Source organism: Protopterus annectens, chromosome 7.part0 (genome assembly GCF_019279795.1).
Source record: "Protopterus annectens isolate FY-2018-M chromosome 7.part0, PAN1.0, whole genome shotgun sequence".
NCBI lineage: Eukaryota > Metazoa > Chordata > Ceratodontiformes > Protopteridae > Protopterus > Protopterus annectens.
In genome coordinates, this window is record NC_056739.1 from 728,595,909 (window position 1) to 728,617,240 (window position 21,332).

Below are 21,332 nucleotides of genomic sequence, written 5' to 3' on the forward strand. Positions count from 1 at the left end.
GTGCGTGTGTATGTCCTTTAAGAAGCTATCCAAGGGCTTGCACAAGTGTATAAATACTGAGACTGTGCAAGCCTGACTGCCATTTTGTAGCAAGCGGTTGAGATGAACTGTAAGCATGTATGTATGTAAGGTCTATCTGTTAACTAGTTTGTTCATACTTTATGATGCTGCTGTCCATCCTGATATGTTTGTATATATTAAAGCATCTAAACAAACCCCCCCTGCCTGCTTGTCTTATGTGTTAGAGAAGGATGAGTGACAACTGTTGAGCAACAGTAGTGATTTTTTAAAAAATATATATCCAACATGAGCTGGATTAACTTTATTAAGTGTATATTTTACTATTTTTATAAAAAAGTTATTGTAGTTAACTACGTTGCCATTTTTTGTTGAAAAGCTCACCGTTTTTTTTTCAGCACATAGGGTACATTAACTGCTTAGCTATATAGATTCCTAAGAAAATATTTATTGTTATGGTCCTAATGCAATACACAAACACCCACAGACATTTGATGACCGTTATTGTAATATAATAACATAACTTTATTAAACATAACAAACATATGGGCAGCATTCCCGCTCACCCCTTGAATACAATTAGCTAATGCAACAACAACAAAACTGTATCAAACATTAATCAAATCAACATACAGGCAGCATCCTCGCTCACCCATATATTCAAATAACTAAAGATAAAGGCAGTGTACCCGCTCACCTTGGATAAACAACAAAGGCAGCATCCCCACTCACCTTAATACCTCACAACTACCAAATTTCCATCCACCATCCTGTAGAGAGGGAGCAGAAAAGGGTCAGGCCTGTCCCTCTTCTCCATCCAACAAACCTCAGACCAAAATCAATTGGGTCGGGCAGGGAGGGCAACAAGACTACACCAAAATGTGCTTATTCATGCTGTGTTTCCTTTCAATAACCCTTCAAGCCAAACCCCGCACACTACCTCACTTCCCTTCAAATCCCAACTCACTTAACCCTTTCCTAACCCTTCTCTGCCACCCAGATAACTTAGCACAGCTACCACTCAGCACCCCTCCATCTCACAGTAACAGTACTGTGACAAATTTGTCTGTGCCAAACTTCACTTGCCATGGTCCTAATAAAATACACAAACACCCACAGATGTTTCATGACTTTTATTGTGATAAATTTGCTTAATAACATAACTTTATTAAACATAACAAACATATGGGCAGCGTTCCCACTCACCTCTTGAATACAATTAGCTAATGGAACAACAAAAAAACTGTATCAAACATCAATCAAATCAACATACAGGCAGCGTCCCCCTCACCCATATATACAAATAACTAAAGATAAAGGCAGCGTACCTGGTCATCTTGGATAAACAACAAAAGCAGCATCCCCACTCACCTTAATAAATCACAACTACCAATTTTCCATCCAACATCCTGTAGAGGGGGAACAGAAGAGGCTCAGGCCTGACCCTCTTCTCCCCCTACCAGTCCTAAAGGGCTGTTCTCCTTCAAACAATACCTTTCTTCATAAGATCCTCCACCATCAAACCCAAATTAAGAATGAATAAATCCAGACCAAAATCGTTAAAGTGAACTCCATCCAGTCTAAGACACACTGGATCCTTACTGTCAAATTCTACATGCCGAACCGTATGTACCCCAATTTCTCCCAAATATTTTGCCAACTTGAAATTGACATATCTGCGAGCCTTCTCCACGGCAGTAAAATTCAGTGCCCCTTTCCATACCAACCGAGGAATAATCTCAGACCATATGACAACCATCCCCGGATACATCCTCCACAATGCTAAAATGTCCTCACGAATTCGACAAACCAACTGCCTCTTCGGTAACCAGCCTAAGTCATTGCCACCTAAATGAATCACTAACACCTGAGGCATCCCCCACTTAACCTGCAACCCATTAAATTCCTGCAATATTTGACTCTACCTTAGCCCTCTAACACCATGCCAAATGATTTTTAAACCAAAATGATCCAAACCCAGATTCATGCCATTGGGTCTAACCTCCGCATGCCTAGCAGCCCAGAATATGAACGAATGGCCCAAAATGATGATCCATCTCCGATCTAAGAAAAGAGAGTGAGAAAAAAATATTTGAAAAACAAAACCTCTACAAACTACTTAATATAATTAAAAAAGGCACTGGATGTCCACCGACCCACCTGTTTGATTACTTCCACTGACCTACCTTCCTTAGCCAGATCAGATGCCCTACCCATCCAAAAGAACTGTGAAGAAAACTTATCCACTTGCAAACCCACACTCCAAAGTGCCCTTCTCATAACCACATTCAATTGCTCGCCTGTCAATGCTTTACCACTTACTTCTGAGCCCCACACAACTTTCTTTCCCAAACTACAGGACATCTCCAAGCTACCCCCATGTTCTCCAAAACAATGGGTGACTCAAGCCCCTCCTGATCTGTCTTCAAAGAATGCAATCTAATATGCACTGCCCTAGGTAATATCAAAACATCCTCCCATACCAATGAACCCAATAACTCCGACACACAAAAAGCCCCGCAATACATCCAAACACTAACTGTACACCACAACACATACTTATCCAAACAACCACACACTTTACCCAAACCCTTCAACAACATCCTTAAAATACCCTTTGTAACTGGCCATCTCCTATTCATGCTGCTCCTTTCAACTCTAGCCCACCCTTTTAACTCTCTACTCATCATTCATGATCTAGTGAAATCCTTTAATCCAACCAACCGAGTATACGCAGCAATGGCTGCTAAGGCCACCCTCACCGTTCACACTGCCCTTCCCTGCCCCTTCAACATGGCTAGATAATGCAACAGTAAATTCTCAGACCACACACAGTCCTTATCAGATAACTGCTGCAAATATTTGTCAAAATTAAGCAGTGTCCTACCGTAGGCTCATGTCGTGGATGCCGCCCGTGATTGTTGCACCAACCTGCCAATCACTATTGCCCAATTTGCCAGATGCTGGGTGGGACAACTGATGGATGCAAAACCACTTTTGGAGTCACCAAGAATTGAAAACGAGACAAACTATCAGCTATCTCATTCGAAACCCCTGGTAGATGTAATCATGTAAAAGAAAAGTTAATCAGCAAGCTATGCAACACCAATTTCCTAAGAATAAATAATAAGCAAGGTGCTTTAGCCATTTTTATCTCTAGCACTCTCACCACCACAGAATTATCTGAATGGAATACCACCTTCCCCCCTTCAAACGATCCTGCCATACTACCAAAGCCACCCAGATTAGCATCAAATCCAAAAGGGCAACATCCTGTTTCCACTCCTCTGACCAATGCTCCAGCCATGGAACAGCAAACCATTGACCCGCAAAGTAAGCATCCATTCCCGACTCCCCAGCTGCATCAGTAAACAACTGCCATTCTCCTTCTGTTACCCAATCCAACTGCCAAAATGATATTCCATTAAACTGTTGTAAAAATTCCATCCACAAATCTAAATCCTCTCATGCCAACTTATTGACCCATACTCTGTGGTGCTTACTCTTAAGTCCTTTCAACAAAAATACCACAGACAGGCAAAACATCTCCTCAGGATGCACAGCCCTGCATACAAAGTTCAACAAACCCAACAATTCCATAACATCCTTCACCCGAACCTTAGGTCTAGACTTCACCCAAATGATATTCTTTTGCAGCCTACCCATCTTACCTTGAGGCAAACAAAAGGAACCCTGCTCTGCATCTACTGTCATCCCCAAAAATTCCAAGGCCCCACCAGGCATTCTAACTTATGCTTAGCCAAAGGTGCCCCCAAAGCCTCATACATCCCCACAAACACTTGCATAGCTACTCGCGCCCCCTGTCTACCTTCCCCTACCAATAAAAAATCATCTAAATAGTGTACAGCTTGCTGATCCTCTACCATCTGCTGCCATATCCAGTGCAACGCTGAGCTAAACTTCTCAAAAGTAGCACATGCAACCGCATATCCCATAGGCATGGCTGTGTCATAATAAAAGTTGTCCCCTACCACCATGCCTAATAATGGCCAATCCTCCTCCCTCACAGGTAGCAAACAAAAGCTGACTCAATATCTACTTTTTCTAACCAAGGGTCCTTGAAACTCCTAATAACCCGAACTGCATCATCCAAAGATGAATACGTTACTCTAGCCTGTTCACTGGGAATGAAATCATTCACTGACTCACCCGCAGGGTAAGGTAAATGGTGAATTAAGCAAAATTCACCCTGCTTTTTCTTCGGAACCAAACCTAATGGTGACACCTTAAAGTTAGGGAAAGGAGAGTAACAAAAAGGACCTAACACCCTCCCAGCCTGGCTCTCTTTGTCAATTAACTCTTGCAAAATCACCTCCCTCCCCTTGACAAATTTCTCCTCACCCTCCAGTCCCCCACCAATGCAGACTTAATTGAAAACCCTTTGGAAATACCTTCTATTAACTCCCCTGCTACCACCAGCAGTGGCTAATGTGTCGATAAGTCCTTCAATACATTCACTTAATAGGTGAATGGTTCCCCAAAACTCCCTCTACCTCCCCAAAAGGACCTCCCCCTTTGGCCCTGAAAATTAGCCCAACCACGCCCAGCTAGCAACACTGAATGGGAACTATTCCAACCTCTCATAACCCAAAAGTGCAGTGCCTGCCCCTCCAACCTGACCCCCACCCAGCACATTGTGTAAATGCATGTGCCTCCATACACTTTGAGCAAATATGAGCAAATCTACAATCCACCCAGTAACATCTGCCAGCATTAAAAGCCCAACATATCCTTGCACCTCCCTCAGATGGCTGAGATAATCTGCTATCCCCTCCACTGGTATCCATAATGGTGGACAGCCAAATGTCCAGATGTCTGACCTCCCAATGCATAGATTTATCTACTGCTTTACGCTTGCAAAATTTCTAGTCATACCATAACCATGCATAACCAGGCTTCAATCTCTGCGCTTCCCTAATAGTCAAAAAGTAAGCCAAAAGAGGAAGAGCCAATGAAGTGTCCTTTTCCAAACACACTGCCATATAATAAATGAAACTTAAGACCCAATTATCCCATGGCTTAGCCTGAAACCTCCTTACATTTTTGTGACCTATCGCAGCCAATGCAGCCAAGAGGTCCTTCCAATTAGCCGTCTCCGCTTCCGTCAAACGCTGAACCCCATCTGTGTCAATCAATTCAAAAATGTCGACGAACTCCCCTTTCCAAATCTTCTCCTTCACTAACAGAGATATGTGTGGGGTCAGTAAAATGGGAGCCCCTTCCTATCATAGGGCCTGTGATGTCAACCAATCCCCCGGCCAAAATACAAAATCAGACCCTACCTCATGAACATCCGGCCCTAACTCCTGATCTAACAATGACAGGGTATCCTCAAAATCCCCTCCACACTCAGCTAAGGCCTCCAAACTGCTACCCAGTAGCCCCACTTGGAGTCCCTCACTGCCCCCTACCTCATCCCCCACACCTTCTCCAGCCTCCTCACCCCCCCCCCCAAGCTTGATGAATTATTACCTGCAGCTGATGCAGGGGGTGTCATCACCTCCATAGCCTTCTCCACCAATGCTGTCTGTTTGGCTTTCTTCGCCCTGGATGCCCAGGTTGCAGTCATCTGCCGCTTCTTATGAGTGGTCACATCCTTTATGCTAGTTAATGGTACCTCAGCAGGAATGTCATTGAACAAATCTTCAGCTTCTGCTACAATACTGGCCCATCTCTGTCTCAAATCCTCCGTCATGATCACCTAGAAGGAAACAAAAAAGTTAATGACTTAATAAAGTTGGCACAATAAATTTACTCTCAGTAACTGGGCCTGGCAATGCAACAGTATCAACAATCCACCTATATGTTGTGTGCAAGAAACCACCACCATATGCATCATAAATCAAGTATGTTAGCTGTTCTGCCACAAACCAATTCAAACTCCAGTCATTCACCTGTAGTCAACCATCACAATAAGTCCCTTTGAAATACCAGAAAAACCCCCCCAAAAAACATCAACTATCTTTTAAAGTAAATGCATCATGCCTTTGCCAACAACCTCTCATGCCCCCAAATTAGCAGACATACATACCTTGTCTAAGTATGCAGCACCAGCAGCTAGATTTCCTCAAGTCCTTTTTTTTACCGAAAACGGCAATCATGGATTGCCAGCACTACTGCGCATGCACAGCAAGCCGCACAGCTCGACGAGCCTGGGAAAACAGAGCATCTCTGCTCTGTCCCCACAACACTAAACCACCAGAAAAGCAGCTACCAGGCAGCAAGAAGCCACACAACCACACTAGACCACCAGGGAGAATCCAAAACAGCCATCCCACACAACCACCAGGCAGCAAGAAACCGCACGACCACACTAGACCACCAGGAAGATACCCAACAGACATCCCACACAACCACCAGGCAGCAATAAACCGCACGACCACACTAGACTACCAGGGAGAAACCAAACAGCCATCCCACACAACCACCAGGCAGCAAGAAACCGCATGACCATACTAGACCACCAGGGTAAATGGTGAATTAAGCAAAATTCACCCTGCTTTTTCTTCGGAACCAAACCTAATGGTGACACCTTAAAGTTAGGGAAAGGAGAGTAACAAAAAGGACCTAACACCCTCCCAGCCTGGCACTCTTTGTCAATTAACTCTTGCAAAATCACCTCCCTCCCCTTGATAAATTTCTCCTCACCCTCCAGTCCCCCACCAATGCAGACTTAATTGAAAACCCTTTGGAAATACCTTCTATTAACTCCCCTGCTACCACCGGCAGCAGATAATGTGTTGATAAGTCCTTCAATACATTCACTTAATAGGTGAATGGTTCCCCAAAACTCTCTCTACCTCCCCAAAAGGACCTCCCCCTTTGGCCCTGAAAATTAGCCCAACCACGCCTGGCTAGCAACGCTGAATGGGAACTATTCCAACCTCTCATACCCCCAAAGTGCAGTGCCTGCCCCCCCCAACCTGACCCCCACCCAACACATTATGTAAATGCATGCGCCCCCATACACTTTGATCAAATATGAGCAATTCTACAACCCACCCAGGAACACCTGCCGGCATTAAAAGCCCAACATATCCTTGCACCTCCCTCAGTTGGCTGAGATAATCTGCTATCCCCTCCACTGGTATCCACCATGGTGGACAGCCAAATGTCCAGATGTCTGACCTCCCAATGCATAGATTTATCTACTGCTTTACGCTTGCAAAAGTTCTAGTCATACCATAACCATGCATAACCAGGCTTCAATCTCTGCACTTCCCTAATAGGCAAAAAGTAAGCCAAAAGAGGAAGAGCCAGTGAAGTGTCCTTTTCCAAACACACTGCCATATAATAAATGAAACTTAAGACCCAATTATCCCATGTCTTAGCCTGAAACCTCCTTACCCTTTTGTGACCTATCGCAGCCAATGCAGCCAAGAGGTCCTTCCCATTAGCTGTCTCCGCTTTCGTCAAACGCTGAACCCCGTCTGCGTCAATCAATTCAAAAATGTCGATGAACTCCCCTTTCCAAATCTTCTCCTTCACTAACAGAGATATGTGTGGGGTCAATAAAATGGGAGCCCCTTCCTATCATAGGGCCTGTGATGTCAACCAATCCCCTGGCCAAAATACAAACTCAGACCCTACCTCATGAACATCCGGCCCTAACTCCTGATCTAACAATGACAGGGTATCCTCAGAAACCCCTCCTCACTCAGCTAAGGCCTCCAAACTGCTACCCAGTAGCCCCCCTTGGAGTCCCTCACTGCCCCCTACCTCACCCCTTGCACCTGCTCCAGCCTCCTCACCCCCCCAGCTTGATGAATTATTACCTGCAGCTGATACAGGGGGTGTTATCACCTCCGTAGCCTTCTCCACCAATGCTGTCTGTTTGGCTTTCTTCGCCCTGGATGCCCAGGTTGCAGTCACCTGCCACTTCTTATGAGTGGTCACACCCTTTATGCTAGTTAATGGTACCTCAGCAGGAATGTCATTGAGCAAATCTTCAGCTTCTGCTACAATACTGGCCCATCTCTGTCTCAAATTCTCCGTCATGATCACCTAGAAGGAAACAAAAAAGTTAATGACTTAATAAAGTTGGCACAATAAATTTACTCTCAGTAACTGGGCCTGGCAATGCAACAGTATCAACAATCCACCTATATGCTGTATGCAGGAAACCACCGCCATATGCATCATAAATCAAGTATTCTAGCTGTTCTGCTACAAACCCATTCAAACTCCAGTCATTCACCTGTAGTCAACCATCACAATAAGTCCCTCTGAAATACCAGAAAAAAAAAACAAAAAAAAATCAACTATCTTTTAAAGTAAATGCATCATGTCTTTGTCAACAACCTCTCATGCCCCCAAATTAGCGAACATACATACCTTGTCTAAGTATGCAGCACCAATAACTAGATTTCCTCAAGTCCTTTTTTTTTACCGAAAACGGCAATCATGGATTGCCAGCACTACTGCGCATGTGCAGCAAGCCACACAGCTCGATGAGCCTGGGAAAACAGAGCATCTCTGCTCTGACCCCACAACACTAAACCACCAGAAAAGCAGCTACTAGGCAGCAAGAAACCACACAACCACACTAGACCACCAGGGAGAATCCAAAACAGCCATCCCACACAACCACCGGGCAGCAAGAAACCGCACGACCACACTAGACCACCAGGAAGATACCCAACAGACATCCCACACAACCAACAGGCAGCAAGAAACCGCACGACCACACTAGACCACCAGGGAGAAACCAAACAGCCATCCCACACAACTACCAGGCAGCAAGAAACCGCATGACCATACTAGACCACCAGGGAGAAACCAAACAGACATCCCACACAACCACCATACAACACCGCTCATACGCCAGCACTAGACCACCAGGGAATGAACAAAGCAAAACACCTATCCAACTATATTACGCTAGCCTCACTCAAACACTGCACAACAACACTAGACCACCATGGAACAACATGGCCATTGTACTCACCACCACATGCCAACACTAGACCCCCAGGAATGAAGGCTGGGGGGGGGGGTTAACAAAACCAAAACTTAATTAAAAAAATTTAAATTAAACGGAATTTACTTATTTCTTTTTTTTTTTTATCAACTTAATATCCATTGAACGCTGCACCAGCACCATTGCGCATGTGCATCCAGCCGTTAACGGTCACAAACCTCTAACAATGGACAGCGCAGCACTAATCCACCATGGAAAGCTAATCAGTAATCAGAACTTCTCCTATGAACGGTGCAGCAGTAGACCACTGGGGAACGTTAATATTAAACAAAACTTCTACTTATAGATGGCACAGCACTAGCCCACCAGTGAAAGTTAATACTTAAACAAAAACCTCTCATAATTAAACAAAACCTCTTCCTATGGACGGCACCGCACTAGCCTACCAGGGAAAATTAATACTTAAACAAAACCTAAGGACAGCGCAGCACTAGACCCCCAGGGAAAGTTAATAATTACACAAAACCTTCCTAATAACCTGACAAGCAACTTAACATACCCCTTTTGTGCCAAAGCCGACACCACCACGGCCTCAATTAACTGGAAAATAAGCCCCACACCAGAAACCAACCTAACACTATATTTAACCTTCTTATTTATAATTTATAAGGGAATTCTTAAAAACCCAATAAAGCTGTACTGACCTCACTGCTTATAACTATGTAAGGCCTACCTTACTCACAACCTCAGGTCGTTTGGGACATGATCCTGCCTCAACAAGACCACACCAAAATGTGCTTTTTCACTCTGTTTCCTTTCAAAAATCCTTCAAGGCACACCCCTCACACTACCTCACTTCCCTTCAAATCCCAACTCACTTAACCCTTTCCTAACCCTTCTCTGTCACCCAGATAACCTAGCACAGCTACCACCCAGCACCACCCCCCCCATCCCACATTAACAGTCCCGTGACAAATTCTTCTGTGCCAAACTTCACATTTGTTGACTGGTAAGATATATGACTAGTTGTGACTTATAAATGAGGAAACAGTATGAATACAAGCCTGAAGATAACACAACCACAAATATTAGTCTATAATTGATATATAAAAGACTTTTCTATATGTAATGTTTATTAATCTGAAGAAGAGTTTTAATGTTCTCACCCATTACATCATCTTTACAAAGCTGCTGAACCCTCATTTTGAGATTGGACTTTTGGAGTGTTTTCTATTAATGCATTAAACAAAGGTGGTCATAAGTCAAGTTGAGAAATGTAAATCTGTTACAGCCAGTGTTCACAATGTTTGTAACACTGACAATGTAGATATACTGTTCATTAAACCTTAAACAAATAAACCAGTATACCCAGGTACTGAATAACCTAAAGTGTGAAAAATGTGTTGCACTGAAATAGGCATCAAGTTTTCTGATTTTTCCGCAATCCCACCTTACTTAAATACAGTACACAGCCACAGCTATAGAGAAACTGAAAACATCCACAAATGTGAAATATGTTTATGTACCAGCTCTGCCACTGATGTAAGAAAACTCAAACTGCACTAGGAGGTCAAATAAGGAATGCACCAGCATGAAGCCACGTATAAATACATTAAAATCCTTCAACACAGAATGTGCAAATGTCATCTGCACTGCACATACATTTTCCAAAGTTGTAATGCAAGCACAGCACTCAGTGCAAGACTAAACACTGAGGAAAGTGATTTAATCTTAGAAGATTCAACATTAACTGATCCAATGAAATATTAGGTTTTGTGCTCACGGGGGGTTTTCCATGAGTTTGCCTTGTCCCTGTCTTTTTCCCTTGTTTGTCAATAATATCACTAGAATGAGAAATTCCATGGTACAGAAGAATGGGGCTTGTTGGGTGCCAGCAACCAAGGTTAGATTACTAGACCTGGTGCTGGAAGAAACTGGTCTGCAAGCACAGATTGACAGACACCAGCTTATTTATCTCATTGGATGGAGTAAGGAGATTCCCAGTAAAGATGTGCCTTTTCATAGGAACCAGAGAGATAGCAATTTAACATGCAATTACAAGCATATACAGGTAATGAAGACAGTGAGTCCAAGTATGGTGCCTGTAGAGACCTTCATATACAATCTAACATCATGAAGTGCAGGTAGTGTTGGGTACAAAACATGACTGATGATTTTTACAAGCTCCTGGCTCTTGTCTACTACAAGTGCAGTAAAATGGATCAAATGAACCAGTGTTAGGGAGGGAGGGAGACAGTCACAGTGGCAGGTGGAAAGATGAAGAATATTCTGAGAACTGATGTGACTGGTGTCCACTTTTGTGTCCACCTGATGACCTGGTACTCTTTTATTTCATTTTATCCATTGTTCAGTAGGAGTGAACATAGTGATGATTTGTACAGAGTTTATATAATTATTTAACCAAACATATACACGGAATGGTCAGTCTCCATATTAGTATTCGTAAAGCAATAGGGCATAAATTATTCATTCTATATAAGCAGACAACTTTCTTAAAAAACAGTAATGAGTAGAAACAATACTGCTATTTACAGATAAATGATGATAGCATTTTTTATCAGAAGTGTAACTAGAGGATAAAAGTTAAGTCTGAAGATTCTGTTGGGATAAGAGCGTCTAGTATAGGATATGAGGATAAGATTGTCGAATGCATTATGGCCCAGTAGTTAAGATCTCAGCTACAACATCCAAGGATCTGTCCTCTCTTCTGAGTTGTGTGCCTTTGTGCTGTCTGCATGTTCTCCCTACATCTGTGTGGGTTTTCTTTGTATACTTTAGTTTCAATCTAAAAACAATCTGGTTGGTTAATGGGCAACTATACAAAATGTACACCCAGTTATGTTTGATTTTCAGCTCAGTGTCCTGAAAAGGGCAAGACATGAAAAACTACACTTACCTGGTAGAGATATGAAAAAAAAACTTGTCTGCAGCAGTTTGTCCCGGTCCTCTTCAAGAAAAACACATCACACCAAATGACATTTGATGACCTTTATTGAAATTTCACTAGACATAATTGTTAACCAATATTTATTACTTTCAATCAAAACATGATAAGTGAAAATAACATCCATGTAATGTTAGAACTTTGAAAAGCATAAAAGAAACCAATAAAAACATAACTCTGCTTGCTTACTTATGAAGCAGCGCACCACTCACTTCAGTAACCGTTTATTGAGTTATACCTCCAACCAAATAAGCAGCTTCCTCTGCTTGCTTATTTACTTATCAAGCAGTGCAACCACTCACTTTCCTTTCCCAAATTATTGAATTGACCCTCCAACACCAGAGGGGGAACAGACGTGGGCAAGCCTGCCCCTCTTCTCCGCCCACCAGTCTGACCAAAGCTGTTCCCCCTCTCATTGACAAACTTCCAGCAAACCTGACCATAAGGGCAGTGTAACTACTCACCCTTGTAATAAGCAGCATCCCCCATTTGCTCACTTATCCTCACACTTACAAGGCAGAATTCCACCACTCACCTCCAACATCTCTTCACAAATCCAAACCATCAAGTCCAAAAACACCTCCACCATCAATCTTTCACCACCTCAAAATCCTTACACCAAATATCCACCATAGGAGGAACAGAAGAGGGGCAATCCTACCTAACCACCATTAAGGCATCCGGCCAAACATCATTCGGTGTACCCTGTCCCCATTAACCAAGCTGGACAGAGTCATTGCCTTCTAAAACCCTAACACATAACTAGCAGAACAGCCAGTTATCTAAACAACTGAAATCAAAACACTGATCCCTCTCCTATGCTGAGATAGCAAACCATAACCTCATAACCTAGCATAACCACTACGCAAGAAATAAATAATCCTTACCTTATGACCAGTGGAAGCCCCGCAATGATTCCAAGGGCATCACCAGCCACTGGGCAACCAAACAGTATTCCCACTGCCACTAATAAGAGTCCTACCATCACACTCACTAACAATTATAAACAGTAAAACATTTAAAACCCTCATGGCATTTTATCAGCTCAAACACCACAACCTGTGCCACTGCCATATTAAACAAATGAAAATAAACCCTAATCTTTCCAAAAACCCATAACCTTGAATTATATCCCCAACTGATCACCTACTTCCTTTTTCAAGAAATGGAAATCTCAATCAAATACCCTGTCCCTTTGCCAAAGGCCATCCCACCAACATACTCTAAATGTCCCAGAATGTTAAACACTGAGCGGCTTAAGTAAACCTCATAACAACTATTCAAATAATGGTGTGACATGTGGCCTACAAAACACAGCCACTGAATGTCCCTACTTCACTGTTTGTTACCAATGAAACTCACTCATACCTTACCTGGTATGTAACAGCAGCAAAGCATACTTGAGGAACACCTTTATCTCCTGAAAAACACCACCTTTGGAACTCCACTTCCTTCTGGCCACCGACTGATACCCACTGTGCTTCCCCATCCCCACCCTCATTGTGATCTGCAAAAGAAAAGATAACTGTAAATCCTCTCCACATGCATAACAAAACTTCCTAACATTAAGCACCACCAAGGGGTAATCTTGGTCATCAACTGCAGACAATGTGCTCACAAACCCTTATGTGAACCCACAATTAAACTTAAGATGCTTTAGCAAAGTCCCATATCCTTAACAACATTAAGCAATGCCAGATGTCTACCCTGTTCAACTGCCCAGCCACTATGCTTGCTCACAAGCTCCACCCCAGAAAATGGAACCCCTGTAGGTTCCCCCTTGACCTGCTTGCTCACAAGCGTCCCTAATGCAGCCTGCACCCTGCAACAACAGCCAAGATGCTTGAAGCATGAAAGAATATCTCCACAACATGCCAATATCTGTTAGGTGTACCACATCCAGACTTTCCTCAGTTAGGGCCACAACAGTTTATGTTCAAACCAAAGCCTTATTTCAATAAAAGCCTACTCGATAACTAAACTAACCCTCTGTCACCTGGTCTTTGACTTCAAAAAGAAAGTTAACAAGCCATTAAAAGCATTCTGCCCTTTTCCCTTTGTACCGCCTTATAATTGGCAACACTCTGTCTAGCCATTCAGCCCCTTCACAGCTACAAGCCCTAATACCCTTAGATAATGATGAGAGTGAAGTCCGTACTTACTGTCAATGAATCAATCTTATTCTATCCCCCCTTATCTTTCACATTACCAACATTCTTCTCCAAAATTGCATAGCAGAACCATAAAGGTAACACAATGATACTTACAAATATTTTGTTCCCCAAATACAAAACTCCAAAAGCATGCCTTGCTTAAACCATCTCTCACCCACATGAACAAAGCACCCTGTTCCAAAAATATATCAAATCCACCCTCATGCCTACAATGCTTCCTGAAACGCTACCTACAAAATTCACTCAAACATAAATGAAATGGTTCCTGTAGTACTCCATCTAAACCCTAACCTAGTATGTAACATTAAGTACACCTCCTCACTCTATCTAACCCTATCCCAAGCTGTATGAATGACTATAAATTCACCCCAGGATCATACCCATGTCCCTAGCAGGACAAAAGGAACAGTATGCAGAGATAAGAAATTGGACTTGGCTAACCTATGACAAACTTTAAAACTATTAACCTCATAGTTTCCTATGCTCCTATGCTTGTTGTGATTTTGCCCCACCTGCAAACACCAACTCCACGTACACAACCCCAGCCCTGTATTACCTTGACTCAAAATTATACCACCCTCTGCAACCCCATTGTGCACAATTCAAACTAAAATCCATACAGTAAGAATCCATTACCTTTCAAAATCATGCCAGGAGAGCATTGACCACTACTCAGTCATCACACACCCATCTCTGCTGGCACTGTGCACCATATAAGCAACTGGGACTCCACTGAAACTGCTTTAATAACCTTTCAAATCCATGTCCTTCAGGTCACCAACCGATGCCATTCAAATTCCATACCTCCACGACCTGCACCAGAAATCAAACTAATCACCTTGCCTTTACAAATTGAACAAAAGTAACCTCAACCATATACCTTGTGTCTATGTGGCAGACCATATCACTATGACCCCCATAATGCATGTTTCCTAAAAACAGTCGACAAGTATAAATGCTGTCATTATTTATTAAGTGTAATTCACCAACCTTTCTCCACAAGGAAGGTCCCAGAATTTCCCATAGCCATAACCACAGCCTTATAAAACATCCATACATACCTAAGTACCTCCCAATCTACCTCCATGCATACTTAATTAATTAATTTGTTAATTAAACTGGGTATTGAGTTAAAAGTTTGTACAGTTAACTGGTATACAGAGACCCCACTACCACTCCAGAACAATCACTCCATACCGTGATATGAAATTATCTAATTATTTGGTTTGCTTTAGCATAAACTCCTGCAAGGCATGAATACCTACTCAGCTGTCTGTCATCAACTCTTACCACAAGTAGCTACCAGCCTGCCATGACCTCATAAAAGTGGGCACAATTAACATAAGCACCAAAAAGACATCCTGCAAAATTTATAAAGTTGCCTATAAGTATTCTCGACTACCTACCTCCCCATAGCCATCCTCGCTGCAATGCACATGCATGACAATGCATGACAACCCTTGCTGGAAGTGATCCTCAGCCCATGAAAATCTTCCTTATTGTCAGGAAACTAAACACGCCCATCACATTCTTTATGCAAACCACCCTGCTCTCACACCCGCTTAACCGTCTGCCATAAACTTCAACCCCCACTGGTTCGCCACAAGATACATCCAGAAATAAAGCTATAGCCCCGGTGCATTTCTCTCATTTTTTTTTTAAACTTTTCCTCCTTCAGCTCCATGAGTCTCCATAGCAGCCAGGCAAATGCAGCTGTCACAATGCAAAAGAGGGGTCGCAACAACAGAAAAACTCATTCTAGGCCATCCCCCACAATGAGTGCCAAGAATCTTCTTTTTTTTTTCTTTTGCTGTTCCTTTTTCCCCCCTTCTACAAAGCCCATGCCTACTCCCCAGTGACCAACAGTCCAACACCAGCTCAGGCCCCCCACTCCTCAAACTACCAGTAGCATGCTAGCCCTGCAAACTGCTGGACAAATTCATCAGCTAACTCTCAAGCTCTCAGGAATCAAAATCACCCTATTAAGCAGCTCTAGCTGTTATTCAGTATAAACCACATTGACCTTTCCTAGCAGCTCCTTCTCAGCCACTCTACCCACCATCCCAGCTATTGGCAGAAACAGACTGACTTTTTTTTTTTTAATGTGGTAGAAACGAGCTGCTACCGATGCCTGCATGACTTTCCTATGTGAAATGACCCAGCCCCTACCTAATGATTCATTAACATATTTAAAACAAGACAGGGTGTAGTTGTACAAAGACGTTAAAATCATTTGTAAGTGAACATTTTAAGGGCCGAGTTTAAAATACCAGTTGTAACTTTCAGCAGCCCATAGTAGGGTTAATGACAGAACTTCCATTATCCAATTCTATGTATTACCAAAGTAATCTGTACTGCTTTCAAAGAATGTGTTTGTGAGCTAAAATGTGAAACACTGTGCCTCACCCCATAAACAGATTAGATAATGTCAACAGTATATATCCCAATCTTCTTAAAACTCAGTAATGTCTCTTAATAACTTTATTAAGTGTTCATATGTCAAATGTTATATGTACCGAGTAACATTTTCCTTTGAAGTGTTACATTATGTGCTAACTGTGATGTTTGCTACTTGCCTGTCTGTATTTACTGGGCTTTCCCATCTCATTTGTAATATGTTTTCAACAGCATTTATTCTGTGTTATTGCCATGTGTCTGTGTATTGCTTTTTTATTTTATTTATTTTTTTTACATTAAGGAGCTGATGCTACACTGCCCATGCGTGGTAGCAACCTATTCCTCCACAGAACTCAGAGCCCACAAAAAGGCCATTGTGACTCCCTCCAGCCCCCAAACCACCACAAACTACACAACAAACTTTTCTGGCCTAAAGAGCTAAACTTACAGATGAAAATAGCATTAAAAATATCCAAGCATTTAATACCCTGTGTTATCCACTGGGCAGAAGACCTTTCAAAGACCACAACATTAAACTTTGCGGAATGCAACTGCCCAATACCTCCACCCAAAGTAGCCATAAATGGCAGATTACAGCTGTGTGGCAACCCCAGTAGTTGCAGCAACCTCACAGCCCACAAAACGTACCTCTGGCAGTTGAATGTTGTCCAAGCTGACAGGTGCTGCCATACTGTTTCTGTACCACCACACTTACTAAGCTAGAAATTATTAAAAAGCCATAACATTGCTAAAGAAGGTCCACACAGACATCACACTCTAAAGGAAGCTACTGAAAACACCAAGGAGTAAATCCACTTAAACCAATTCAGCTTCGTGAGAAGAGGAGAAAAAAATATATATATATTTACCTGTACAGACCACCTGTCTCCTATAGCCAAAACTCACTAGTGACCCAAGGCTTACCTGTTCCACAAGACTACTTACAGGTCGTCTTGGACGTATGCTTGCCATAGCAAGTTCACGACAAAATGTGACTTCTACTCCACCTACACTTGCCTAACTGCCTTTAAGCCCCTCCCTACTCATAACTCATTTCCTCCCAATCATCTTCGATTCCTATTTAACCCTATCCTCCCCTTATCCTTCTAATTCCTACAACTCTATTTATCTAACCTCACTTGAAGATGTCCCTGGACAAATCGGTCTGTTCCAAACCTCATATTTTGACACCTTCCCTCTGTTGTCGTCCCGGCAGCCATGCTTGGTACTTTTCTTAACAGTAAAACTGCCTGTAGCTTGGACAATCCTACTTTCCTCATTGTGAAACATATTTTTATATTATACTTTGAAATTTGTCTTCAGTATGATTGATGATTTTGGACTCTAGATAGTGCTATTAAAGATTTGATTTGTGGTTTTTCAGATATCACTTTTACCATTTCACATGTAATTCCCAGCACTAAATCACTTCATTTTCAAATAAAAAAAGAATATTAATTAATACCAATGGTTGAACCTTCTAACTGTGTTGTACTGACCAACTGGGTTTCAAGGGATCAAGTTTCTTAATGACTAAAATTGAAGTTATGAGAAACATGGCCTCAAGCTGAATACAAAAAAATACATCATCATCCCCTTTGGGGAGAGAGATGTCCCCAAAAATTATCACATTAATAACAGTGTTCTAAGTATGCAGTCAGTCATGATGGATTTGGGCAACCAGATTGATAGCAGCCTGACTTTTGACCACCATGTTGCTTCCATTGTACGGAAAGCTTTCTACATGGCCCACCTCATAAGTAAGGATATCTCATCCAGGGACAAGGAGGTCATAAGATCTCTGTATTCTTCCCTTATAAGGCCCATTATTGAGTACAATACCCCATTCGGCATGAACCTTGCAAAGCACATGCAGTAGCTGGAGAAACCACAGAGGTTCCTCAACAGGAAAGTCCAGGGCCTCAAAAATCTACCATACACAGATATGTTAAAAGCCCTATGCCGCTACTCTGTTTCATACAGAATCCTCAGAGGTGATCTCTGTCTGGCATACAAGGTGATCTCGGACCCCGCCTTGATGGGACTGCTGCATATCCGCAAATCAAGCTCCACTCGAGTAACACACACACGCTGCCTCAACCTGGTCTGTGACATCAATAGGACTTGCTGGATGGACAGATTTGTGTCCCAGAGACTCCCCTATCTATGGAATAAACTCCCTCTCCATGTCAAGCAGAGTACCTCTTTACCCATTTTTAAGCACAATCTGGATAACTGGATGGGGAAATAGAAAATACATCCCTGGGAGTCCACCCATGTCCCTGCTGGACAGGGGCATCGGGTGCTGATTTGTCTATACATGGGCTAAACTCGTGGCTAGGCATATAAGGGCCTCAGGGCCAATAGCCTAGTAACTTCCTATGATCCTATGATCCTATGCAAAAAGTCAAGATGGAATACTGGTACAGGGAATGACCTACTTTATTTCACAGTAGTTTTTTTATTGTACCAACATTCCTTTTTCTTAGTAAAGTTAATATATTTCTAGCATGTAGCAAGAGGCTAGAGGTAGGTAGCTTCCAGATAAACATTGTTGGTTACTTATAGCATTGGCAGCTATTTATATTGGTAATCCAGTATCTAGAATAAACTTGATTGGTATGTAAGCTACTGTGTTCCAAACCTGAGAAGATCAGAGATGTTTTTTGGTAAAGATGTTCCAGCCTCATGTGTTAGAGATGTTGTTTGGTAAAGATATTCCAGCCTCATGTGGTACTGGTGTGTAGAGTGCCTCATGGTAGCACTGTAAAACAGGAATGATGTTGCAAACGAATGCCTCTTGTACCTTTGGGAAAGCATACAGCTGCAGAAAGGTTAGCAAGCAGCAGTTTAAAAAGCGGTTTAGAAAAGTAACAAAGCAAGGCAATGATGTTTGGGACATGCATGTTTGCTTTTGAAAGGCAGTGGACAGAAACACATCCATAGCATTGCTTTGCTCCCATCATGCACTCTCTGTGTCAGCTGTTAACCTCTTGAACTTCTCTTTTGGAATTTATTTAGTTACCATGGCAGTCTGTGGAAAAACACAGCAATGTTGACAGTATGCATCCATAAGTTATCTGTAGTGTTTGTTGCAGTGATATATTTATGAAGTTATGCTGTGATACCAGATGGAAATGTAACAGACTAGATTGTTTCACCCAGTCAGCTGAGCTGGAATTTGTTTTTTTTTATTAGAATCTGTATTGAAAAGCAAGTGAAACACAAGGATTCATTAAGTGGAACTGACCCCTCTGTGTCCCTTCAGATGCTTCCTGCCTAGTCCCCATCTTAAAGGATCTAAACAAAGTATGCATGTTGATATATTGTTAAGAAATGCAAAATGAAATGCAGGAGAAGGGAAAGTCCAGGTCTTCATTTACATTTCTGAAATGTCTTTGTTTAGATTTTTGTAGTGGCAACCACAAACCCGTGCAGTCAGTATAGGAAGTTCTGTGCATACATTTAACAAATAAATGTAACCGGAAATATCTTGTATGTAGCTCCCTGAACATCATCCTTTATTTAGGAAATAAAGAGTGGAAACCATTAGGTGCAAAAATATTAGGTTATATGTGGAGAAATGAAGAATGGTTATGTTAGTAAAGAAATCTTATTTTTTGATCTACAAGGTAGCAGTTGTTGGGGAGCCGAGCATAAAATCCAGTACTGAACAGCTTGTAATTGCTTTATATGCAAGCTATATTTTCTTATGTTACTAAATGTTCTAAGAAATTTCTTAAATAAACATATGTACTTCTCCACATACCTCTCAACCAGGCATCTCAAGAATCAATGAAAAACCTGAAAATAATTAGGGTAGTAGCCCAAAATCAGGGGCCGTTTTTGAATTTTAGTACTAATAACACAGAGGAGGGAACACATTTTCTGTTAGAAAGCAGCTTCACTACAGTAAATGACTATAGTTAACTGTCATTTCTTAGTGATTGTGACACTGTCTTGTGGCAAAAACTCATAAAGTGGCAGAGAACGACAAAGGTAAAATCAGCACCAAATTTGAACACACTGTGGACTGTTGCCAATTTTTTGAGTGAGTGTGAGGTGCAGCTTGGACATAGTTTGATAATCAGCTCTGATTTAACAGTCACTCTTGGTTCCTGGTTTATTGTCATCAAATAGTTTTGGTTCCTGGTTTCTTGTCATCAAATAGTTTTATGTTACAAGCAGCACTATTTCGACAATGTTCAGGGACATAGCTTGGATTAAGTAACAGATAGTTTAGCAAACCCTAGGAATGTTGAAAAAAAAGAATAGTTTCCCAAGCATATGGTTCTTTTAGGTTTAACCAAAAGCTAACATGATACATCTGGACTTCTAATTTCCACAGTGTAGTTCAGATTGTCCTTTTACATATTAAGGACCATCTGGCCATATTACTTTAAGCTGCTTACTCTGCTGGGCGGGAGTTGATGAACAGTTGTATACAGTTTCATTTTTGGGTGGGTCAGACTGTCTTTTCTGACATAGGTTCATAGGTTCATAGGTTCATACTAGGCTATCTGCCCGAGGGCATTTACAAGCCTAGCCCATAGTTTTGTGGCTTACGCCACCCCTTTAGTATGGGGAACTATGATTTCAGTTTACTGGTAAGACAGTAGGTTTTCTTACTCTCCAGCAAACTGTGTCAGCATTTCTGTTACAGGGTCTTCCCAGTTTCAGCAAACCTATGCATCTCTAGTCAATCATTTGTTATGACCAATTTTTCAAAGTAGTTTCTACTGACTGAGCCAACACTGAGAAGGATAGTATATACAGAGGGAAACTAAGAACCTACATATGCACAGGGGTAACCTTAAAAACCAAACTCTTTTTTTTT

At 42.0% G+C, this 21,332-nt stretch overlaps 1 protein-coding gene across 1 annotated transcript in view; it reads left to right on the plus strand.

Annotated features, from left to right (window-relative positions):
* LOC122806083 (immunoglobulin superfamily DCC subclass member 3-like) overlaps positions 1-21,332 on the plus strand; it is a 1,389,320-nt gene that overhangs the window by 895,293 nt on the left and 472,695 nt on the right. The gene's annotated exons all lie outside the window — the stretch shown is intronic.